Source organism: Lissotriton vulgaris, chromosome 12 (genome assembly GCF_964263255.1).
Source record: "Lissotriton vulgaris chromosome 12, aLisVul1.2, whole genome shotgun sequence".
In the NCBI taxonomy this organism is placed as follows: domain Eukaryota; kingdom Metazoa; phylum Chordata; class Amphibia; order Caudata; family Salamandridae; genus Lissotriton; species Lissotriton vulgaris.
The window spans coordinates 196,549,386-196,572,961 of record NC_141700.1 but is presented as its reverse complement, the minus strand read 5'-3'; positions in this window follow the sequence as shown (position 1 = coordinate 196,572,961).

The following is a 23,576-nucleotide window of genomic DNA, read 5'->3' as shown; positions in this document are numbered from 1 at the left end:
AACGAGGTTAGAAGTGACCGGGCCGGTCGCGAAACCCAGCATGACTGTGCGAGGAGAGTGGCCCGACAATCCCTTCCTGCTTCCTTCACTCGCTCCTCACCTCTGCCGCTACAACGAAATAGGCCCCTCTTGCCCTGCTGCTGGTAACCGTGATTGTGGCCGGCAGTGAAGGCTAGACAGAAATTGCTGCGTTCTGCCTGGAAACCTCTAGAGGCGCAACAGTAAACAGTGTCTAGACCCCCTGAGAACCTGGGCGGGCACTCGGAGGTGGAGACTCTCCCACTTAGAGGAGGAGGCCACGAAGAGGAATGCCGCAAACGCCACAAACAGATTATGTGACAGAAAAAGGACAGAGTCTTCCGCGGTGAACTTATCCAGACCCTCACCTGTATACTGCCCAAGGAAGGTGGGATCTTGGGGATGAGCTCACCCCTGTGCACCTGCGGCTCATGGAGGGCAGGTGTCTACCTGATACTCTGGAACCAACTGCACAAAGAGGTCCTTAGGCCCCTGATGGGAGAAATCAGTCGCCCGGAATCACGCCCATCACTGGGAGGCAGGTTCCTCCCCTTTTTTTGATTGGCTCCATTTGGACTGACCGGCTACACCAAATCTGCACTGTTGAGGTGTCCGGGACCCTGGGTTGAGGGAAGGACTGGGAAGCAATTGAAGCAGGGTAACTCCTCTGATAACAACGCGGTGGTCCAAACCCAGGTAAATGGTGAGGAACCGTGAGGCCAAGCCTCATCAAACAAATACATTAAACAAATATACACTTCCAAGGAAGCCGCAGGGGGACATACTCCCCCAGGTGGGAGCGGATATGGGACTCCCAGTGCGACTCAGAGGGGAGTCCACCCTAAGTGTGACAATGACGGCAATAGGAGACCTGCGAGGTACACTGAAATTCAAACTAGCCACTGTGACGATAGATGTAACCTCCTCCGAGTAGATGTCAGGAGTATAGAGGACAAAGTGAAAGTGGCAGAGTCCCAGATCAATTGTCTCCAATCCAAGACAAAACGCCTGGAGGTGCAAGTGCAGACCCTCACAAAAAACAATGCAACCCTCACAGCAAAAATGGCCGATCAGGAGGGCAGATTGAGGTGGAATAACATTAGGGTGGTAGGTGTCCTGGAGGGAACGGAAGGGCCCAGTGTTGATCTGTTTCTGGAGGACCTGATCCTTAATACGTTGGGACCCAGGATACTTTCTAAATATTTTACCATAGATCGTGCGCTAAGAGCTCTGGGTCCTTGACCCAAGCCAGGTTCCCTGCCGTGTACAATCAAAGCAAGATTATTTAATTACAGAGATTGGGAAGTGATCTGGTAGGCGGCGTGCACCCACAGCAATCTCCACATAGACAATGCGACAATAAAAACATTTCTAGACTTCAACCTACAAGTGCAAAAGCACAGACGCTTTCCAACAGTGAAAAGAGTTCTCAGGGACAAAGACATAAAATATATGATGCTCTATCCAGCCAAGCTATTGATAATTAACAAGGGCAAAACATGGCATTTTGATACCCCAGAGTCAGCATGCGAGTGGGTTTCAGGGATGAAGACCAGTGCATCGGAAGGGATCAATTAATAAAGTGACCCGGAGAAATGAGGGGGACAGTATCAGTTAAGATCAAAACCAACTTGAAAACAGTCCATCAATGGCTGAAGGACCAGAATTGTGAGAATTAATGTTTGTCATCATTTGCTAAGCTGTAACTTGAGTTGTACATACATGAGTGAAATACACTTATCTGTGCCAAAACGTACAGGGCCAGGGTGCTTGTGGCTCTCAGGAAGGGGTGGAGATGGAGTCTTGGTGCTCCTCCCCAGAGAAACTGTAAACACTAGAAGTTGATGCACCAAGATCCTAGTTATAGGAGAAGTTACTTTGCAACACTTTGCGTCAATGTACCTTAGGCCGGGTTTGGCTTCCACGACAAGCAACGTCACAGCGAAGGGAAATGCGGAAAAGTTCAAGTACAATGCGACAACTACAGCAGTGACATCCAGGATGCAATGGCAGCAGCTCTGACGGCAGCGCACTTCTCGGTGATGCGAGGCGCGTTTCTTCGATGCTGTGCAGTGCGACAGTTCCAGTGGCGACACCCTCCCTCGGAGTTGCGACAGCAGGCACAGTGGTGGCGACACGCTCCGACCTCGTTGCGAGACTCTTCTCTCGATGCAGTGCAATGCGACAGCTACAGCGGCGACACCCTCCTTCGGAGTTGTGACAGCAGCAGCAGCGACGGCGCACCGCTTCCTCTTCATTGAGAGACACTTCTCTTGATGCGGTGCAATGCGACAGTTCTAGCTGCAACACCCTCCTTCGTAGTTGCGACGGCAGGCACAGCAACAGCGACACGCTTCTTCCTCGATGAGTCACGCTTCCAGCTCCTTGCGACGCGCAGTCCCTCAGAAGGCCCAATACAGCAGCAAGCACTTCCAGCTTCTGGGGAGCTGGGGATTGAAGTCTGCTGTCCCTGAGAGTTCAGCAGGAGGCAAGCTGTTTTCCAAGCCCTTGGAGATCCTTCACAAGTCGAAAGCAAAGTACACAAAGTTCCATTCTCCTTCCTTTGGCAGTAAGGCAACCACTGCAGGCCAATCTCTCAAGCAGCACTTCAGCTTGGGAATAGTCTCTCCTCAGTTTCCTCAGGTTCCTCTCCTCAGTAAAGGTTTCTTCTTGTAGTCCAAAGTGATCTAATTTCATGGGATCAGGGTCCCAATATTTTTACCCCAAAATCCTTTGTTCTCCGAGGGGAGAGGGGCCTTTGCCCAGTCCAAACCAGTTCTGAAGCACTCTGTTTATCAGACTTCTCCTTTCCTTCCATAGTGCAGGGAAGAAACATCAGACATCCCACAGGAGGTGGAGCCTTCATTGTGGAAGGCAAGTACAGTCCTGGAGCACTTTGTTTACAGAACTCCTTCTCTTCTTTCAGTGTGCAGTGCAGAGACATCAGCCACTCCCCAGGAGGTGGAGCCAGCATTATGAAAGGCAGGCACAGCCCTATACAAGGTTCAGGTGCAACTCCTTCCTCCCATCTAGATGCAGATCTCTCTATTCACTACTGGGCTGACTCATCCTGTCTCTTGGAATCCCCCAGCCCTGTCACTCACAAAACCAGACAAGAAATACACAACCTAGCAGAGGCATGCTTGAAAGGTTGGTCAAGCAAATACCTACTTTTTTAAAAAGTGGTATTTGCAAACAGAGAATGTTAAAACCAACTTCACTAAAATATGTATTTTATCATTCTGAGTTCAGGCATACTAAACTCGAATTTTTATCATGTTCTCTGAGTCAGTTAGGTTTATAAAATGTAATAATTCTAAAAGTCCTTTCTGGCCTATGGAGAACAGGTAGCCTTGCAATAGTGAAAAATTAAAATGGCTGTAATTCACAATTAGGACATGCCACACACATCAGGGCTTGTCCTACCTTATACTTACAATGCACCCTGCCATTGGGCCTACTATAGGGGTGACTGATATGAAGAGCAGGGAAAGTTTAGGGACTGGCAAGTGGTTGCACTTGCTCAGTCAGTGTGACAGTACCAGACTGCACACAGGCTCTGCAATGGCGAACCTTAGACACATTGTACAAGGCTACTTCTGTGGGTGGCACAATTAGTGCTGCAAGCCCACCAGCAGCATTTGTATTTACATGCCCTGGGCACACTCAGTGCACTGTACTAGGGTCTTACAAGTAAACCAAATAGCCAAACATGGAACCACTGATTAGTACATCAATTTACAATAGGGAGCACTTGCACTGTGGCCCTGGATAGCAGGGGCAAACTGCCCAAAGCATCTACCACCAGCAAAAATACATGAGGCAACAGCAAACATGGAAGGGAGACCCACGCCAATGGTGCCAGGTCGAACAGTTGGTTACCTAGGAAAATCAATCTTGCACTGCCAAGACGCCAGTCCCTACATTTAAATTTACCAAGGTTCATATTTGGCGATAAGCGCTCCGCAAGTTGCGGGGGTGGGCATTTTGTAGGTCACTAGGCAGAGTAGCAAAGTGGAGGTTTGGAGGGGAAACTCGAGGGATAGTTTCTACAAAATTTCATTTGTTTTGTTTACTAATTGATCATTATGGAATAACAGGAATGAGGCAGGGGACCCTGAAACAACACTAGGTAGCACTGAGCTCAAGCAGTCCCTTGACCTACAGACACTAACACAAGAGAACCGAGAAGACCTAGAATTAGATTTGATAGAAGAAGAAGTGGCCGGGGTGATAAGGGGATTGCAGTCAGGAAAAGCATCAGGACTTAATGGCTTACCCCTTGATTTATTTAAGATATGCATGACGAGAGTGGCAAAACCAATGCTAGATATGTTTCTAACAGCTTGTAAAGAAGGAAAACTGCCAATTGATCAAAGAATCGCAACAATAGTTACTATACATAAGACAGGAAAACCTCCTTCTCTATGTAGCTCATACCGCCCGCTTGCCCTCCTAATTGTGGAAGCTAAGATACTTGCCAAAATCCTAGTGACAAGACTTAGAGGGATTGTCACAAAAATCATCCACCCAGATTCATCAGGCTTTTTGCCCCATCGGTGCACCTGTTTAAATCTTCAACACCAATATGTGGTTCTGAGCCAGACCAAGCCACCTTTCCTGCACCGAGCGTTGGTGATGGAGTTAGATGCTATGATGACATTCAATAGTATATCATAGAAATACTTCTTCAATGTACTGCCAAGGGTGAGATTAGTGCCAAACCTTGGCAAATGCATACAGCTACTCTACCAGGAACCCTTGGCCCAGGTACGAGTAAACTGTACTACCTCACGGGTATTCCAATTGGGTATGGGAATGCACAAAGGTTGCCCCCTCTCTCCAATAATATATGCACTGGTGCTGGAACCATTCATGGCGTGGATTCGAGGAGACCAACTAATCAGGGGGATACCTATGACAGGAGGGTGGGAAGAGTGTATATCTCTCTAGGCGGATGACATCCTACTATATATTACCTATCCATACCGCCCAGTGAGCAGGCTGCTTCAAATATTCATGGAGTTCGGTAACCACTCAGGATATAAGATAAACTGATTCGTATCGCTAGTCTTCCCACATTCTGGAGGGACCCCCAACTCCTTTCGGACTGGGAAGCTTCAATTGTGGAGGATGGATTCTGATACCTGCGTATTCATATTACCAGTGACGCACAAAAATACCTCAGACTAAACCTCCACATTCAGTTAGAAAGATTACACAATGATGTGACCCACTATCAGGAAGAGCTGCACTTGTCAAAATTATGACCCTTGTATGTGAGGCAAAATACACCATTCTTCATGCCCCCAGGCTTATTTCATAAGCGATAGAAGGAGGCAAGAACACTGCTATGGCAGTGTGGGGCACTTCAAATTCCTTTCCGTAAATTGTGGAGGGAGTGTATGACGGGGATCTGAGGATCCCCGACGCCCGCCTATTCTACTGTGCGACACAACTTATAGTCATCAATGACTGGGTATTCGCAGACCAACAGCAGCCAGCCTACAGAGTAGACAGATATGTAAAGGGCAATGGAAACTATGAAGCGATTCTATTCCAAAGCAAACATGAAAATGTCATACCGCATCATACTCGCACAGTGGTCAGCACCTGGTGGGAGGCAACCTATTTGCTGGTTTGGCGCAATAGGTTAACACGGAAGACCCCCTTTGGTGCAGTGATACCTTAAGACGAGCCCACCGACCCAGACACTGGCGCGACCAACCTCATACAGTGGATCAACGACTACGCCGACACCCTTGCCCCTCTCAAGACCTCCACAACCAACCACGCCAACAAGAAAGCCGCCTGGTTCACCGAAGACCTCCGGATCTTCAAGCGCACCTGTCGGAAGCTGGAGAAGAAATTACTCCTTGACCAAACACCAGACAGCCACACAGCCCACAAGAGCGCCACCCGCAGACACCACCAACTCATCAGGACCGCCTTCAAGGACCGCCTTCAAGGACCGCTTAGACAACAACGCACACACACCAAAGAGCTCTTCAGCATTGTGAAAGCACTCTCCAACCCCAGCTCCAACACCAACGACATCCCACCATCTCAAGACCTGTGCGACTCCATGGCCGCCTTCTTCCAAGGCAAGATCACCGACATCCACGACAGCTTCAACTCCGACACCCCCGCAACCACCACCGAGTCCACCACCCCTGCGATCACCAGCCGCCTGACCGCCTGGTCCAACGTCAGTGACAAAGACACCATCAAAATCATGAACTCCATCCACTCCGAATCCCCATCCGGCCCCTGCCCTCACCACATCTTCAACAAAGCCAGCACAACCATCTCGCCCCACCTCCGAAAAACAATCAACAGTTCCTTCGAGACAGCAACTTTCCCGGAAAGCTGGAAGCACGCCGAGATTAACGCCCCTCTGAAAAAACCCAAGGCGGACCCCAAGGACTTCAAGAACTTCCGGTCCATCTCCCTAATCCCGTCCCCGGCTAAAGTAACAGAGAAGATCATCAGCAAACAGCTAACCCGCTACCTCGAAGACAAAACATCCTGGACCCATCTCAATCTGGCTTTCGCAGCAACACCAGCACCGAGACCGCCCTCATCACCGCCACTGACGACATCAGGATCCTGATGGACAAAGGAGAAACAGCCACCCTCATCCTCCTGAACCTATCAGCAGCTTTTGACATGGTCTGCCACCGCACCCTATCAGCACGCCTTCATGATGCCGGAATTCAAGAGAAGGCCCAGGCCTGGACCACTTCCTTCCTCTCCGGCAGGACCCAGAGCGTCCGCCTCCCACCCTTCTGCTCGAATTCCACGAGATCATCTGCGGCGTCCCACAGGGATCCTTCCTCAGCCCGACGCTGTTCAATATCGACATGGCACCGCTCACCCATGTCGCACGACAAAATAACCTCAACATCATCTCCTACGCCGACGACACCCAGCTGATCATATCCCTCACCAAAGACCCCCACACCACCAAAGCCAACCTCCACATAGGAATGAAGGCCGTAGCCGACTGGATGAAGTACAGCAGACTGAAACTGAACTCAGACAAGATGGAGGTCCTCATTCTCGGACCCACCCCATCAGCCTGGGATGACTCTTGGTGGCCCATATCGCTAGGCACAGCCCCGGAACCCACAGATCACGCACGCAACCTGGGTGTCATCCTCAACTTCACCCTATCCATGACCAGGCAAGTCAACGCCGTCTCCACGTCCTGCTTCAACACCCTCCGCATGCTGGGCAGGATCTTCCAATGGATCCCACCGACACGAGAAAAACCATCACCCAGGCCCTCATCACCAGCAGACTCGACTATGGGAACGCCCTCTACTCAGGAACAACAGCCAAGCTCTTGAGACGACTACTACGAATCCAGAATGCCTCGGCACGACTGATCCTCGACGTCCCCCGACGCAGCCACATCACACCCCACCTGAGAGGCCTGCACTGGCTCCCCGTCAACAAGAGGATCACCTTCAAACTTCTCATCCACGCACACAAGGCCCTACACAATGCCAGACCCACATACCTCAACAACCGTCTCAGCTTCCACACCCCCACCCGAAACCTCCGCTCAGTCAACCTCGCCCTCGCCACAGTGCCCCGTATCCGGAAAACCAACGGCGGCGGCAGATCCTTCTCCTACCTCGCTGCCAAGACCTAGAACGCTCTCCCCACAGGCCTACAACAGACTCAGGACCTGCTGGCCTTCAGAAAACTCCTCAAGACCTGGCTCTTCGATCAGTAGCGGCCCCCCTTCCCCCCCAGCGCCATGAGACTCTCACGGGTATGTAGCACGCTTTATAAATGCAGTGATTGATTGATTGATTGAAGAGAAGTGAGTGAATTAAGATGTTTTCAGCACTGGGAGACACTTGGGATTGAGCACCTTGAAAATATTTGGAGGGGACAGGCCATAATCCCCTTCGCAGACGTTGCATGAGAAAATGATCTATCAGAGAAAGAAAGATGTAAGTACTTGCAACTGGGCCATGCCCTACGGAGGTACGTAAGGAAAGGAGATACATTGCTAGACATTTCCCCTTTAGAGGATAGACTCATAGCAGACCCATTAACAAATAAAGGCATATCCCTGACATATAAAAAACGACTCCATAATTCTCCGGAAGTGCTGACAACCCTACGTCAAAAATGGGTAGAAAATGAAGGAGACATTGACGATGAAGAATGGATTAAGGCACTGCAGGGGCCAAGGGAAATAGCAATCAGGGCTAGTTTCAGGCTGATCAGCTATGAATCCTCCATTGCTCCTGTTATTCCCAAACCCTTCTTTTTAGACTAGGGAAATGGCAACACCACTATGCCTAGGCAGATGTGCCACCTTCTTTTACACACTATGGCACTGCCCACTCATTCAAACCTTCTGGAACCGAGTCATTGAAATACTAACTCAAGTTATATTATCCCAAACTGTCCAAATGAACGCAAAATAAATATAGCTGAATATCTCAAGTGAATATCCCCGATCAAAGTATCACCAAATATGGGTTAGCATAGCCCTAGGAGTAGCAAAAACATATATAGCTAGAGCATTGGGTAAGACAGACCATCCAACAATACGACAATGGAAGGTAGATCTACATTGGTGCCAGAATGCAGAACAAGTAATATATAATGCAAAACAAGTAACATATAAAGAACGAGGATGCCCCAAAAAAGTGGGAAAAATGTGGGGACTGTGGAAACCCTATAGAAGTATTTGGAACACTAGCTCAGGGTAAGAACACTGACTGTGGAGGGAGGTAGAAGGGCTACGCAGGTCTTACCTTGAGTTAAGCTTACACTAGAAATTGTTAAAGAATTATTTAAAATATATACTGCTGACAGATTACAACAAACAGCCTTGTTATTAGGGCTCCGTGGGTTACTGAAACTGAGAACTATGTACCTGTGTTTTTACGATTCATTTGCAATGATGCAAATGTTAAGTAAAAAGAGTTAAAACAAAAGGTTTGTCAGTAATCCATTCCCCTTTACACCATGGTAGGAGTGGTACTCTAGCTGTTTGCTGGAGTAAAATTGATACTGTTACCAGCCTGGGAAGGGGTAGTGTGAATTCCTCTAAGGTGTTTGTGATGCCAACAGAGTGATGGATGGTCTTTACATACCCCGAAACAGACACAGGGATTGTTGATTTCTGCTCTGCCAATGTCACAATGTTTGCCATTCATTATGTAATTTAACTGTATAGTTTTTACTTTTTACTTATCGGGCTACTGTCTTCTTTTGACTTTTGATCTTTACTAAATAATCTGCAAATTGCAATTAGCTGCCTTGTACAGGTCTCTGAAACTCCTGTGTTTTGTTCACACTCTAGAAACCTCTTAAAATAAAAATCTACAAAAAAAATCCAATGTTTTGAAATGCACTTACTGGCAAAATAGATAAAACTGGAAAATCAGTGTTTATCTAGCACCTCTAAAAGACCTAAAGTAAAGAGAAGAACAGATTAGATTTGGATTGGGGTTGTTATTTCTGCTCAAAATCAGAGGAGCATGTTAGGTCATGGTTCTATTGCGAAGAAAAGCTAGGCACTGATATACCCTTCTTTAAAAAAGATGAATACATGCAACAACGAGGGCCTTAGTTTATTTCTCATGTAAAGGAAAAAAAACTGCTTGAGCGTGTTCTGTTTGGAGTCAGAAACCAGAAGAGTGAAAAGAACATTTTTGCAGTGAGAAGGGGATAAAACAGGAGAATTGAGGCTGCTATGTAACAAAGGTTCGTGCAGGGAAAGTAGATCAAAATGTTGTTTTATGAGTTTAATAATTTTCTACTTTCAGACGGATTGAAGATTTTATAACTTTTACTTAAAATAATTTATTATAAGGCATGGAATGATTTAAAAGATAATTCTACTCAATGGCACTGTTTATTTGCTTATGCGTTTTGGCAAATATGTACCCTGAGTGTAATTTCACTTTATATGTACATGCATTTTCTTTACAAAGTTATAGGTAGGATGTTTTAGGAGACTTTGACAGGATGATGGGATTGTGTAACAAGAATTTATCTGCAATGAGTTGTATTATGCTACACAAGCACTTTTTAAATATTGGCTGCTGAGGAGTTCATTATGTGTATTTATGTATTAAACACTATTTGTTGTGTAACTATATTTGAAATGCATACATCTATAAAATACACAGTTAGAATTATAATCACCCCAGGGACATCCATCATAAAATGCTTACATTTTTCATTGTTGTTATCTCACTTATCACTTCTGAATGTTCAGCAGTATCTGGTTTGATTTGTTTTAATGACTCTTGTTGTGGAGTTTAATTATCTGTCTCTCATATGTAATGCATTGTGAGTCTTTGGGCCAGATGCATCAAGAGAAATGCGCTCGCAAAAGGGCCAGATTCTCAGAATCTGGCCCTTTGCGAGTGCAATTTTTGCATTTGGGATGCATCATCCCAAATGCAAAAATCGCAAATAGAGATTTCGCTAAATTGCGATAGTTTGCATTTAAGGAATCTCAAATTGAGATTCCTTAAATGCAATGCATGAAAGTATCAAAAATAGCGAATTCGCTAATAGGGCACGCAAATTACCACGAAGTACAACTTCATGGTAATTTGCAAAAACTTAGAAAAATGCACTTTTGTGCATTTTTCTAAGTTTCATGTTGCGCACACACATGCCCTAAGGGCATGTGTGTGCGCAACATATGTGCACAGATCACATTCAGGGGTGTAACAGGGTGTCCTTTGGACACCCCTGCACCCTTGAACTCGCAATCTCAATTTGCGAATCGCTAATTGCGATTCGCAAATTGAGATTGTCTCCCCATTCATTCCTATGGGCCTCTAGGCCCATAGGAATTAATGGGGAGGTATTCATTAATTGCGACTCGCAATTTGCGAGTCGCAATTAAGGAATTCTAAGGAATCGCTATTTTTATAGTGATTGCTTGATGCATTCCATTTTGCTATTCCTTATTAGCGATTCCTTATTTTTCGCTAATAAGGAATCGCAAAATGGATGCTTGATGCATCTGGCCCTTAATTCTTAAATTACTAGCTTGCTTAATAAGAGGTAGCTGTGCGCTTTACAAATGTAGGCTAGTTGGCATTGATGACTTGTAGTGTAGACCTGATTTGGCCAGAACTTCTAAAGTGGAACCAAAGGTATGCTATAGAGAACCATGGCATGATGCTGTGAATGCATTACATGCATTTAGTTTACTGAGTTTCTCTTCTTTGTTTACAGTGAATCTCACACACTAAGATTGTCAAATATGTAACTGCAATCTTGGATATTGACACAGATATCTGTGGTCATTTTCTTGGTCTCTGTTTTACTGAAGCACATCACAACCTATCTTTGCAATGTTAGACCTGTCAGCCTTAAGGGGGTCTTTCCCCAACCCTTTTCCTTCACCCACCCCATTTTACTGTTCTTGTATTTACAGGCTTTTGGACTCTGCTCACTTTATCACTGCTAACCAGTGCTAACGTGTAGGTGATCACTACTTAAACATGGTAATATTGGTTATTACCCAATTGGCATATTTAATTTACTTATATGTCCCTAGTAAAGCAGTACTACATGTGCAAAGGGCCTGTAAATAAAATGCTACTAGTTGGCCTGCACTACTTATTGTGCAACCCACTTAAGTAGCCCTTTAAAATATGCATCAGGCCCGCCATAGGAGCCTATGTGTGCAGTTTTTAACTGCCATTTCAAGCAGACAAAATCAACTTTTTGTCAGGCTTAAACCTTCCTTTTTAATAGATATTTGTCACTCCAAAGGTAGTCCCTAAATAGCCCACAGTGCACTGTGCAATATATTTACAAATTAAGACTTAATTTGTGGTGGTGCCACCCCAATCCTGGACCCTTGGTAGTGGCCCTAAAAGGACTCTGCCAGCCCATCTGTAGACCCAGTAGAACCGGCACATCTCTTCTGCTGAGCTGGGCAATGACAAGCAGAACTGATGCATCACCTCTGCTGCGAGGCTTCTCTCAGTGCAAGAAATCTGCATCGACGTCCCCTGTGTGCAGCTTCCCCGATTCATACCGTTGCATTGCACATCTATATTTGACCCAAGTTCTAGCATCGCAGCCTCGCCGCTTCTTGTAACTGATGCATGGCCTCAACAGTGCAATGCCTTCTCGAGGCTGGACTATGGTTTGGAATCTGTTGTTGATGGGAACCTCAGTGACGACTCAGGACCTTGCATTGCAGCTTTGCCGCTTCTTGGAACTGTTGCATTGCCTCGACTGCGCAATGCATCCGTGATGTGGTACCCTGATAGCCTCCACAACCAGGACTAAAGGCACTCTTGTTCAGCGGGCCTAAATGGGTCTTTGTAGCCGGCCCACAATCCATCATATTTTACCTGAACTTTTAAGTTTGCCCCCATCCGTAATGACCAAATATCCAGAATTGGAGCGCTTTGTGCTTTATGGTGCTATTTTCACGGAAACATTAAAAATTGTGTATCTCAAGTTTTACTGATTGGAATTTTGTCATTTTGGTCCTATTTGTTTATTAAATATTAATCTATTTTTTTACATCTGATGTGGAATGGTTTTGTGGTGAGTTTTCACTGTGTTACTGTTTGAAGTGTTGCACAACTACTTTACACATTGACTTTAAATTAAACCTGACTACTCTGTTCCAGGCTACTAAGGAGCTTAGCACAGGTTTATTAGGAGTTGCTAGTGACTTCACCCTGACAAAGATTGTGGTGTATCCTGCAGTAGGATTTCACCCCACTCAACCAGCAACCCAATTGCGTACATGCAAATTCATGAGAAACTATTTTGTAAGTATCAGAGAGAACTGGTTGATCTTGTCTGCTTTAAATAACAATGTAACTTTGAGTTTCCTTCTATTCAATGGCTCACAGTGAAAAAAATATTTATTTCAGATACATGTTCATTGTTGGAAAAATAATTGTAATCAAGCTTTATTCTTTTAACTTAATAAAAACCATCACAATGTTGCTGTGTACACCATCATCAATATTTCTTTAATGGGTAAATAAAATCACCAAAAAAGAGCACGAATTCATATAATGAAAATGAATTCAAAAAAAGGCAATGAAATACCAAAAATACAGTTAAATATAAAGACAAGAAAAACATAAAACAATTAATCAGGTCTTGATTCCCTCAATGCCCAAACAGCCTGTCAAAAAGATAAGACAGTAAAAGTGACCTGAACCGTGGGTGGCATCTGTAAATACATCAAGGCAGAACGTACTTGTTTAAAATGCAGCGATTTAAGCAAAGGGATTAAAAAATGCTTCCTTGGCCGGCTGTAGTACGAACAAAACATTGTGAAATTTAGCATTCCTGTGTAGACACATTGTCACAGCCACAAGTTCCCTTCCCTCTGGCCAAGCCCACCAATGTGGGGAAGACAAAAAATGATGCAATTGATAAAACCTAAATCTGCACAATAAAAACCTATCATGCTGTGAGCGAACCAGGCCCAGATATGGCTCCAACCCCTCTACAGTCTTTGAAAGCATATGGCCCCTAACTAATGGCTATTTACAAAAAGGGGGTGGTGATGAACAGAGTGTCTGAGTTAAACAGACCACTCTTACCCAGTCCAAAGATCAGGGCTTGATCCATCACCGTTATTTATCTCACTGCCCCATCCCAGCTCAGAACCTGGCTATATGCAAATCTGTCTGTCCCTGGCCCAGTGCATCATGGGAACAGGGCAGACTAAACTACCAAGCCAATTCTTCACCAGAAAGGAGACAAGCTACCGGGGACCGGTTTCTGGCATTTCAGCCTTCTTCGGCCCGGCTTGCTTGAATCCTGATGGAGCAGTGAGAAAGGGACTCATGTCTGAGTATACCCTGCCACACCTATAGTGGCCAAAAACGATTTACAAAAAGGGGGTGGTGATGAACAGAGTGTCTGAGTTAAACAGACCACTCTTACCCAGTCCAAAGATCAGGGCTTGATCCATCACCGTTATTTATCTCACTGCCCCATCCCAGCTCAGAACCTGGCTATATGCAAATCAGTCTGTCCCTGGCCCAGTGCATCATGGGAACAGGGCAGACTAAACTACCAAGCCAATTCTTCACCAGAAAGGAGACAAGCTACCGGGGACCGGTTTCTGGCATTTCAGCCTTCTTCGGCCCGGCTTGCTTGAATCCTGATGGAGCAGTGAGAAAGGGACTCATGTCTGAGTATACCCTGCCACACCTATAGTGGCCAAAAACGATTTACAAAAAGGGGGTGGTGATGAACAGAGTGTCTGAGTTAAACAGACCACTCTTACCCAGTCCAAAGATCAGGGCTTGATCCATCACCGTTATTTATCTCACTGCCCCATCCCAGCTCAGAACCTGGCTATATGCAAATCAGTCTGTCCCTGGCCCAGTGCATCATGGGAACAGGGCAGACTAAACTACCAAGCCAATTCTTCACCAGAAAGGAGACAAGCTACCGGGGACCGGTTTCTGGCATTTCAGCCTTCTCATTGCACCATCAGGATTCAAGCAAACCGGGCCGAAGACGGCTGTAATGCCAGAAACCGGTCCCCGGGAGCTTGTTTCCTTCCCAGTGTAAGAATTGGCTTTTGTAGTTTGGTTTGCCCTGTTCCCATCATGCACTGGGACAGGAACAGACTAATTTGCATACAGCCAGGTTCTGTAACTGGGATAGTGCAGTGAGCTAAAAAACGGTGTTGGATCTAGCCCTGATCTCTTGACTGGGTGAGAGCTTTCTGCTTAATTCAGAGACTCTGTCCCTCACCACCCCTTGTTGTAAATATTTTTGTCCACCCTAAGCGTGGAAGGGTATTCTCAGATGTGAGACCCTTGCTCATTGCACCATCAGGATTCAAGCAAACCGGGCCGAAGACGGCTGTAATGCCAGAAACCGGTCCCCGGGAGCTTGTTTCCTTCCCAGTGTAAGAATTGGTTTTTGTAGTTTGGTTTGCCCTGTTCCCATCATGCACTGGGACAGGAACAGACTAATTTGCATACAGCCAGGTTCTGAAACTGGGATGGTGCAGTGAGCTAAAAAACGGTGTTGGATCTAGCCCTGATCTCTTGACTGGGTGAGAGCTTTCTGCTTAATTCAGAGACTCTGTCCCTCACCACCCCTTGCCCTAACTAATGGCTTCTGGAGTTCTAGACTTTCTCTATTCTTGCGGGAACGATCTAGAAACAATCTTTTGACACTCCCTGACTCGACTGGGGAAAGATCAGATGGATTCAAATAAATGTCAGGCCTACATAAAGAAAAGAAAGCTGCATTAACATGGGATAACCATGGAATACTCAGTGCCCTGTCCAGGAACAAGCAGTCCTCAAGATTAATCCGGCTGAGCTTCAGCTCCTCCCTACTCCAACGCAGCACCAAAGTGGGGTAGGGCAATAAGGTCGGCAAACGTAATAAAGCCCCAATTCTGCATGCACAGAAAAGGCTGGGTGGACTAGGAGACCTAGACTAACTTACGCAAGAAGTTGTTTTCCATGGACTGGATCCGGTGTATATCCCCAAACCTCACTACCATATCACCATTGTGCAATACACTTAGATTGATACATTTTTAAACAATTTCTCTGTGCCCTGGAACCAAGCATTGTGCAAAACTAAAAGAAGCCTACATGGTGTTGATAGACTCTGATCTTTTAACCTCTACCGGAGGTATTCAACAGGTTTTGGCATCAAATAAAACTCACAGATAGGGCAAGGCATTGACTTTGGACTGGATAAAATATGATACCTTAAACTCTTACTACTAGTGGATTTAGGGCCCACTACCATTACGTAGGATTTCAAAAAATTGACCGAGAGGTCCAGGAGTCCAATCAAAGACACATACTTGGCTAATGATAAGTCCAGCCCCTGTGCGGTTCGGGCCATCAGGACTGCATTGTCCATATATAGCAAGATGGGGATAAATCTATTCTTAATCTTGGGGCAGTCGGCTGACACCAAAAGGAGCGCAGGTTCCTTCTCATTCACATACACGTAAACAAAAAGGGTGCCAGTATACATCATTGGCAGACCTCACAGCCTGTTGTGAAAGGTCGTGTGCATGCTCCTCTTGAAGAGAAGCGCACTGAGGCTGAGGTTGTTGAGTGCAGATCAGATAGTAGTACCACAATGCTAGAGTTGACCCACAGCTTGCTAAGCAGAGCCCACAGTTTACCTCAATTCACCTTATCAATGGCGGATGTAAAGTCCTTAAATGCAAGATATAACAATTCTGCCATACCCACTGTGTGTTTGTTGATGATTAAATGTAGATTGAGGCAATGATCAGCAGTCAATTTTCCCACCCTAAATGCATATTGGGCGTGGCTCAAGATATTATTATCTTCTGCCCATTCAGACAGCCTATTTAAGACTGCCCTCCCTAGAACCTTGACTGAGGCATCCAAAAGTAAGATTTGGTGATAGCATTGTGGGGTCTCTCTATCCCCCTTTTTGAATATGGGGACGATCATTGCAGTAGACCAGAAGGGTGGCAGCTGTATCCTGTATGGCTGCATTTAAGACCTGCGTTAATAATGGAGCCCAAACCTAATGTTAACTTTAAATAAATCCGGTGGTATGTTATCTGGGCCCGTGGCCTTGCTACTATTCATGGCGAGAATTTCCCCTTGGATTTCATCTAGAGGGAAAATCACTAGGACACTTGTATTGAACAGTGCCACAAGAGATTTACTACACGCCCCCTCCTCGTGGTTATAGATGCCTTCAAAGTGAGCCACTTCTGAATATGGTGACATGAAAGCACACCAGAATTCATGGAGAAACAGGGCCTATTTACAACACTCAAAAAAAGGCAACTGTCCCCCGTGGCACAGGCTTGACATAGCTCTCCCTAGGCTGCCTACAATTCCTAATCAATTGACCATCCCTCAGAGAATGCTTCAATGCTGCCTTCAAGTTGCGGAGAGATCGTGAGCATTCCCTGTAGAACCATTTTGGGGTTAGTGATTCCCCTACACTAGAGGATGTGACCGACAAAAGTTTGCTGACCCCCAAGGTTATTTCATCATATGCCTCCACTACCTCCCTCCCCCCTGCATCACTATCTGAGAACATGTTAAAAGTTTGGAGACAGGAGGAGAAAACAGACGTTTGTCGGCACAGCTGGCCCACCTGTGCACACTTGAGCCTTCTCCCTTTAATCATTATGGACAAGCTCTTGAGGGCCGCTCTAGGCTGTGGTAATAGGCCCACAGCAGTGTCCAAAGTTAAAGATAATGGATTGTGGTCACCGAATGGACAAACAAAATACCAAAAAGAGAAACAAGGAGGTTTAATGTTGCGGAAACTATGATAAAATCAATAAGCATACCTTTTCCCCTCCCTTTATAGGTTGAACAAATAACAGGATTCAGTGCGTTCGATAAATTGCTCTGTAGCGAGGGTCAAGTTATGAGTATCTAAACGCTCGTTTAGCTCCCGCCACTCCAGTGTGTGAAAAAAATGTAGTGCTTCATTTATTCAACAACTACCATTAGAGACACCCCCCTGTGGAGAAAGGTTACACAGGTGACCATTGAAATCGCCAGCCAAAATGATTAGCGGTTGGCCAGCTGTCTTTCCTAAAATGGATCTCAGGGTGCCATCCAGATAAGGAATTCCAGGGAGGTCGGAACATCCACCCTTGTTATTATAAAAATTGATTAAGACAATTGGAGAGTGACCAGGCAGTGTAAGTCGTACACTCTGTAAAATTGTGAGGTCCGAGGTAAACCCACTCAACACAACTTTAACAAACATGAATTAGACCCCCCTTACCCCTGCTGGCCGTGAAAGGCACAGTGGGTACAATGTAAGTGGTAAAACACTCCAGCTGCAAGTTAATAGCAAGAGCCCACTTTTCTAGAAGACAAATTATATGAAAGGGTTGGACATAGGAAACCCACCTAGGGTCACTGAACTGAGAAGCAAGCCCAGCAACATTCCAAGACAGCACCTTGAGACCGATAAGTAGTTGGGAGGAAGCTATCTGGAGGGGATCCTGGGTTATTTGAGACTGGAAAGGGTCAATTTGACCCCCTATTCTATTGGGCGGAGGAGATTCAGTTTGATCCAGTCTGTCACAGGTCTCCAAACCGCTCAGAGGGCGTAATCTTTTGGCAATTGGTATTAGGGGGAGGCTTAGTTGTAGAAAGATTGTTAGCTGGACGGTGCCTCATAGCAAAAGTGTAAGAATGAGAAATAATGGGAAGACTATCCGGTCTATAGAACAAACTCAATGGCAAGGAAACTACCCCTGATGGGCCTCTTGTAGTACGGGGTTGATAGCAAGTAATTCAAGTGTTAACAAAGGATTATTGAAATTAACCACCACACAGTCACCTGGCCATGGTTTCCTATCCTTGCTTATCCAACCTGTTCTTTGCACCATGATAGTAGCATCTGCGAAGCCTGTCCTAGGAATGAGATGTGAGCTGGTCCAGTGCATCACCTTATTTTTAAGTTCATGATACGATTCACCATTAGCACTAGAACAGGGGGGAATGTTCCCTAAAACCATGACATACGGTGTTGCTGCTGGGGGGAGATTTCCCACTCCTGGTAGGTTTATGGGAGGCACAATGTGCAGGCACACCCCTGATTTATCCCAAAGTCATGGGAGGGAGTCAGCAGTGCTATAAGAGCTCTGAGTTACTTCTACAGGCCCATGCCTGGGTAAGGAGACCCTGGCACTACATCCCCAGCTTCAATGGCAGCAACAGCCCTGCCAAGAGTAGATTCCCCTGCCCCCGGTGAGACTTCTTCAGTAACCCCAGTACAAGCCCAGACCTCCCTTTATTCATGAAAGAAAATAGTTGAGAAACCATATCTTCAATATGAGAAAGTCTGAGCAAAACTGGGTCCTGCTTATTGTCCAATAATGTCGCTTGCTCCCTAATTGAGACAATTCTGTAAGAAGAGTCTATATCCTCCCTGAAAGAAGTAAAGTAGAGGGAGCCACTGGTGGAAACTCTACAGATGGGTAGTTGGATACGCAGATCTTCCTATTGCGTTTCCACCTTGGACTGAAGGCTAATGTAGGTGAGGATCAGGGATTGTCTGTTCCCAAGATGGCCCTCACAGGGACTTCCCCACACTCCGCCGATCCATATTTTGGGGGGCTTTATTAAACTTCTGCAAGTTGATGGGCCGGGCGGCAGGCCCTGAGAGGTATCCAACAAGAGGCTCCTCTCAGCAAGTTCGATTTCTTTGGTCACAACCCTCACCGCCTGATGCAGAAAACCTTCTATAGTCGACACACAGGAATTAGTGGCCAAGGATATGGTTGAAGGACCTTTCTTTTTGCCCTTAGCTGCCACACGTTTCGGTACAAGTTGGGACCACTTCACCCTTTATCCAGTAGATAGCAACAAAAGTAGGCAACTCAGGGATAGTAGTATAGCACTCTCACGGGGTGTACAAGAAAACAGTCACGGACATGGAAATCAGACTCCCAGAAAGACAAATAGAGATTCCTTGATTTTGGTCTCCTTCACCTCATTCTTAGTAAAATATCTCTGTGGTTGCACTGGCAATAATCTCAGATCAGCTTCAGTGGGGACAAGCCAAAGAGGGTGGCGCACCTCTTCCTGCTGCTGACGGGCACAGACGGGCCTGCTCTTGGTCTAGTCTTCGCCAGGCACGTCCTGTCCATGTCCCATGCTGTGGGAGCCCAAGGGAGTTCTTATATGTGCCTCCGGGTGCAGGAGTGTGTGAGTACGATGGTGGCATCGGCCACAAGTTGCGCCAGGGTTTAAGGTGCTGCTCCCACCTCCTCTGTCACAACGGGTGTCCCATGCTCAAGGGAGTTCTTATACATGCCTCTGGATACGGGAGTACAGGAGTACGTTTGCAGCATTGGTCACAAGTTGTACTGGGGCTTAAGGTCCTGCCCCCACCTCCTCTGTCACAATGGGCGTCCTGTGCTGCGGGAGCCCAAGGGAGTTCTCATATGCACCTCCGGACACTGGAGTGTGGGAATACGCTGGTGGAATCGGGCGCAAGTTGCACTGGGGCTTAAGATCCTGCCCCCACCTCCTCTGTCAGGGGCTTGCCCTGAAGTGGATGACTGACTTCCTAACTGATAGAACACAGACTCTTACTCTGGAGACTTACAAATCTACGCCCACCAAAGTGACCAAGGGGGTGCGCAGGGCTTGTGTCTGAGCCCCACCCTTTTCAACATTTATGTTACCCCCCTGGTTAAACTCATGAGGTCCTTAGGGTTTAATCCCTTTTGATACTCAGACAACACCCAGATCCTCCTCACATTTGATAAAAACAGACCAGATATACAGCTCATCTTCTCCGAAGGCATGAAGGATATTGCTGCCTGGATGTGGATTAATTTCCTTCAATTAAATGCCGAAAAATCAGAAATCATTATGTTTGGAGGAGCAGCGTCATGCTTGTCGCCCAACTGGTGGCCTGAGGAGCTGTGAAATGCCCCATCCCCCAAAGATGTAGTCAAGAACCTAGGCATCAGGATCAATCAAAACCTCACTCTTGACGCTCATGCAAACACCACTGGTGGCACTTGCTTCTACATTCTTAGTCTACTTCCTCCTTCTACCCTCTTCCATCAAAAAAACGTTAATGCAAGACTGGGTACTAAGTAGACTAGATTATTGTAACGCTTTGTTGTTTTCAGCAAACAAAGCCTCCCTTAATAAGCTACAATTGGTACAAAACACGGCCGCCCGTCTCGTAGCTGACGCCCCATCTAGAACACCCTCTGTTCTCCTCCTCAATAAACTCCATTGGCTCCCTGTGAGAAAGCGAGTACAATTCAAAATAGGCTGCACCATCTTTAAGGCCCTTAATGAACAAGGTCCTTCCTATCTCTCTAACAAACTAATTATGTACCCCTGTTCACGTCTGCTTAGATCAGGCTCTAAACTTCTATTATGCACCCCTAGAATTAAAAAGGCGCGTAGCGGTGGCAAAGCTTTCTCTTACTTTGCCGCTGCCTTCTGGAATGATTAGTAGGGGTGGATAACCCAATATACCCTTGCGGGCTCGGGCAAACAATATATATTTAAAAACCTTGACCCGACGCTTGCGGCTGTTTGTTTTCGGTTTCTCCCGATTAAGAACGTTTCCGGTTCTAAGCATCGCGAAACAAAACCTGGCTTGAATCATTATTTGAAACGCCATCAAAGGGACAAGTTTTTGAATCCCTAAGGGTATGAATTTACATACTGAACTGCACTTCTGAATGCTCGCAGTGCAATCTGTGTTTTTTAATATAAGGGTCATCCATACTGCACTAAATTCTCCGTCCTGATGATGGTCTTAGGATAAAACCATATAAGACCGAAACGTCGACACACCAGTCCATGTCTACATTCTACATCTGACTTTCTGGTTATTCCAACAACGAGTTATTTCTTCATTTCGTTTATAGACTGGATTATCAATCTTGTGTATCTATGGAATGATTTTGCCGCTTCCTTATACCTAAGATTTACTTGTAATTAAATTGATTGTGTACCCGTGTAAAATATGAATTTGATTTCAAGATACAAATAATAAGTTTCTTTGAAATATAATTCCTGTGTTGCTTCTCATTATTTTTTCTCTTGTTGAATTTCATTTTGGTGAATATAATTGTCATTTCTAAATTGTTTGATTTCCTCAGGGCTAGTGTGGTAGCTTTTTTGAGGTTTTAAACTGTACCAATAATCACAACAATGACTGATTATTTCAGTTTAGGAGTCCTAGTAATACATACCCTATCACGCTGAAAGTTCTGTTTTTCAAAATAAAACCCTTGCCTTCTGGAATGTGCTACCCCTCCAACTCCGTAGCTGTCAGAACCTTTTCCAGTTCAGGAAGCTTCTGAAAACTCACCTTTTCTGAGCCCTTTGCTCTGGCTGAAATCTTCCGTCCTAAGCGCAGACATCCCCCTTGGGGTGATTCAGCTCTATACAAATCTATAAACTTCAACTTCAAACTTAAACAATGGTCTGTATGCACAAAACAAAATAAAAGCAAATAAAACCTTAGCATAATGTAATACAAAATTACTAATTGTTTCATAAAATTGTAGGCGCATCATGGTTCAACATGTACTAATTAGCTACTGTGAAGTGAATCATCAGGCTTCACATTCATTATTTCTTAATAGGAGAATGCCTCAGGGTCATTGTAACATAGCCAATATTGAATAAAAAAAACATCAAACTCTGTAATGCTGTGCTTAAGATTACTACTATAAAATCAGCCACAATGAAATCAAGTGTAAGGTTTATGAAATAGCGGTCACATTAAGGTCCGACCCCACTTATTTCCAATGTAAATAGGACAATTGCGTTTCCTATGTATAAAGTGCCATAGGATTATTGACTTCTGGACCACTGAGAGGTATAATCGTCTGTAAAGTGCCAAGGTGCTGGTAAACATATTAATCATCTTAGTTTGTTAGCGGATTAAATTCAGATACACCTGGTATTGAAATTTGTTTCCGGAATTAAATAATGAATTCAAATAATTTCCAAGAATGTCATCAATTTACAGTTAATCTGAGGGTCAGATGTATGAAGTGCCATGGAATCAATAATATCTAGATCACTAATAGGTGCAGAAGCCTGAAAAGTGAAGCTGTGCAGATAATATCATCTAAGCTTGTTGGTGCGCGAAATTCAATTACACCTATTGTTTAAATTTATTTCAGGAAATAAAATACTTCATTTTGATAATTTTTCTTATAAAGCCTGGAATTTCATCAATTTATAGTTAATCAGAGAGTCGGATGGTTTAAGGCTTTTTGTTGTGACCCTCCTACAGGTTCGGATGTTCCGGTCAATAATGATTTTCAGTAGTAAAATATGAGTATTTTTTAAAAGTGGGCATATGCAAACCAGGTGGATGATATCTTCCTTAATGGCGTCGCATAATCTGCATGACTTTGGGCCATTTTATTTCCATGATGGTTGGTCGGCAAAGGATAGCAGAACAACCATCATGGAAAGCCGTTAGCTTTTTCTTTAGGTACAGTGAGTATGCCCTGCTTGGATATGCTGCCGGCTTCAGGTTATTAAAAGATTGTAAAACCATCCAGGGAGGTGTGCAGCTAGTTAGTGTATGTTTGTCATGTAGGACTGAATGTGTTTTGCAACTTTGTTGATTGCTTAGCCAAAGGCAGAGTGAGATAGTTTCAAGATCCATGGGTCAGTTTTAAAAAAAAATTCTTCTAATGATGACCACAAGTGTTCAATGTAAATGAAGTGAGGGTCCTTTTCCAATGACTGACATAGGGCATTGATTGGTGGGCTTCTTTTATAACACCATATTTTGTGCCATGTTTTGATGGTGAAGTAGCTTCTCCCTATGGTGTGTTGCACAAGTCCAAATTCCAGGCTAGTGAGGCATTTCGTGGTAGACCAAAAACTCGCTGATATGTGTTTGTTTACAGTTTTATCCAGAACCAAGGTGCCTTTACCATGCATGACGTCACTTGTATATGCCACGGTAGGGAGTAATTTTGTCACAATAACTGCCAATAGTGGCTTGAAAGAGGAACCGTTCCACTTCTTGACAAGAGCACAAAAAGCATAGGTCAGTGCATTTTC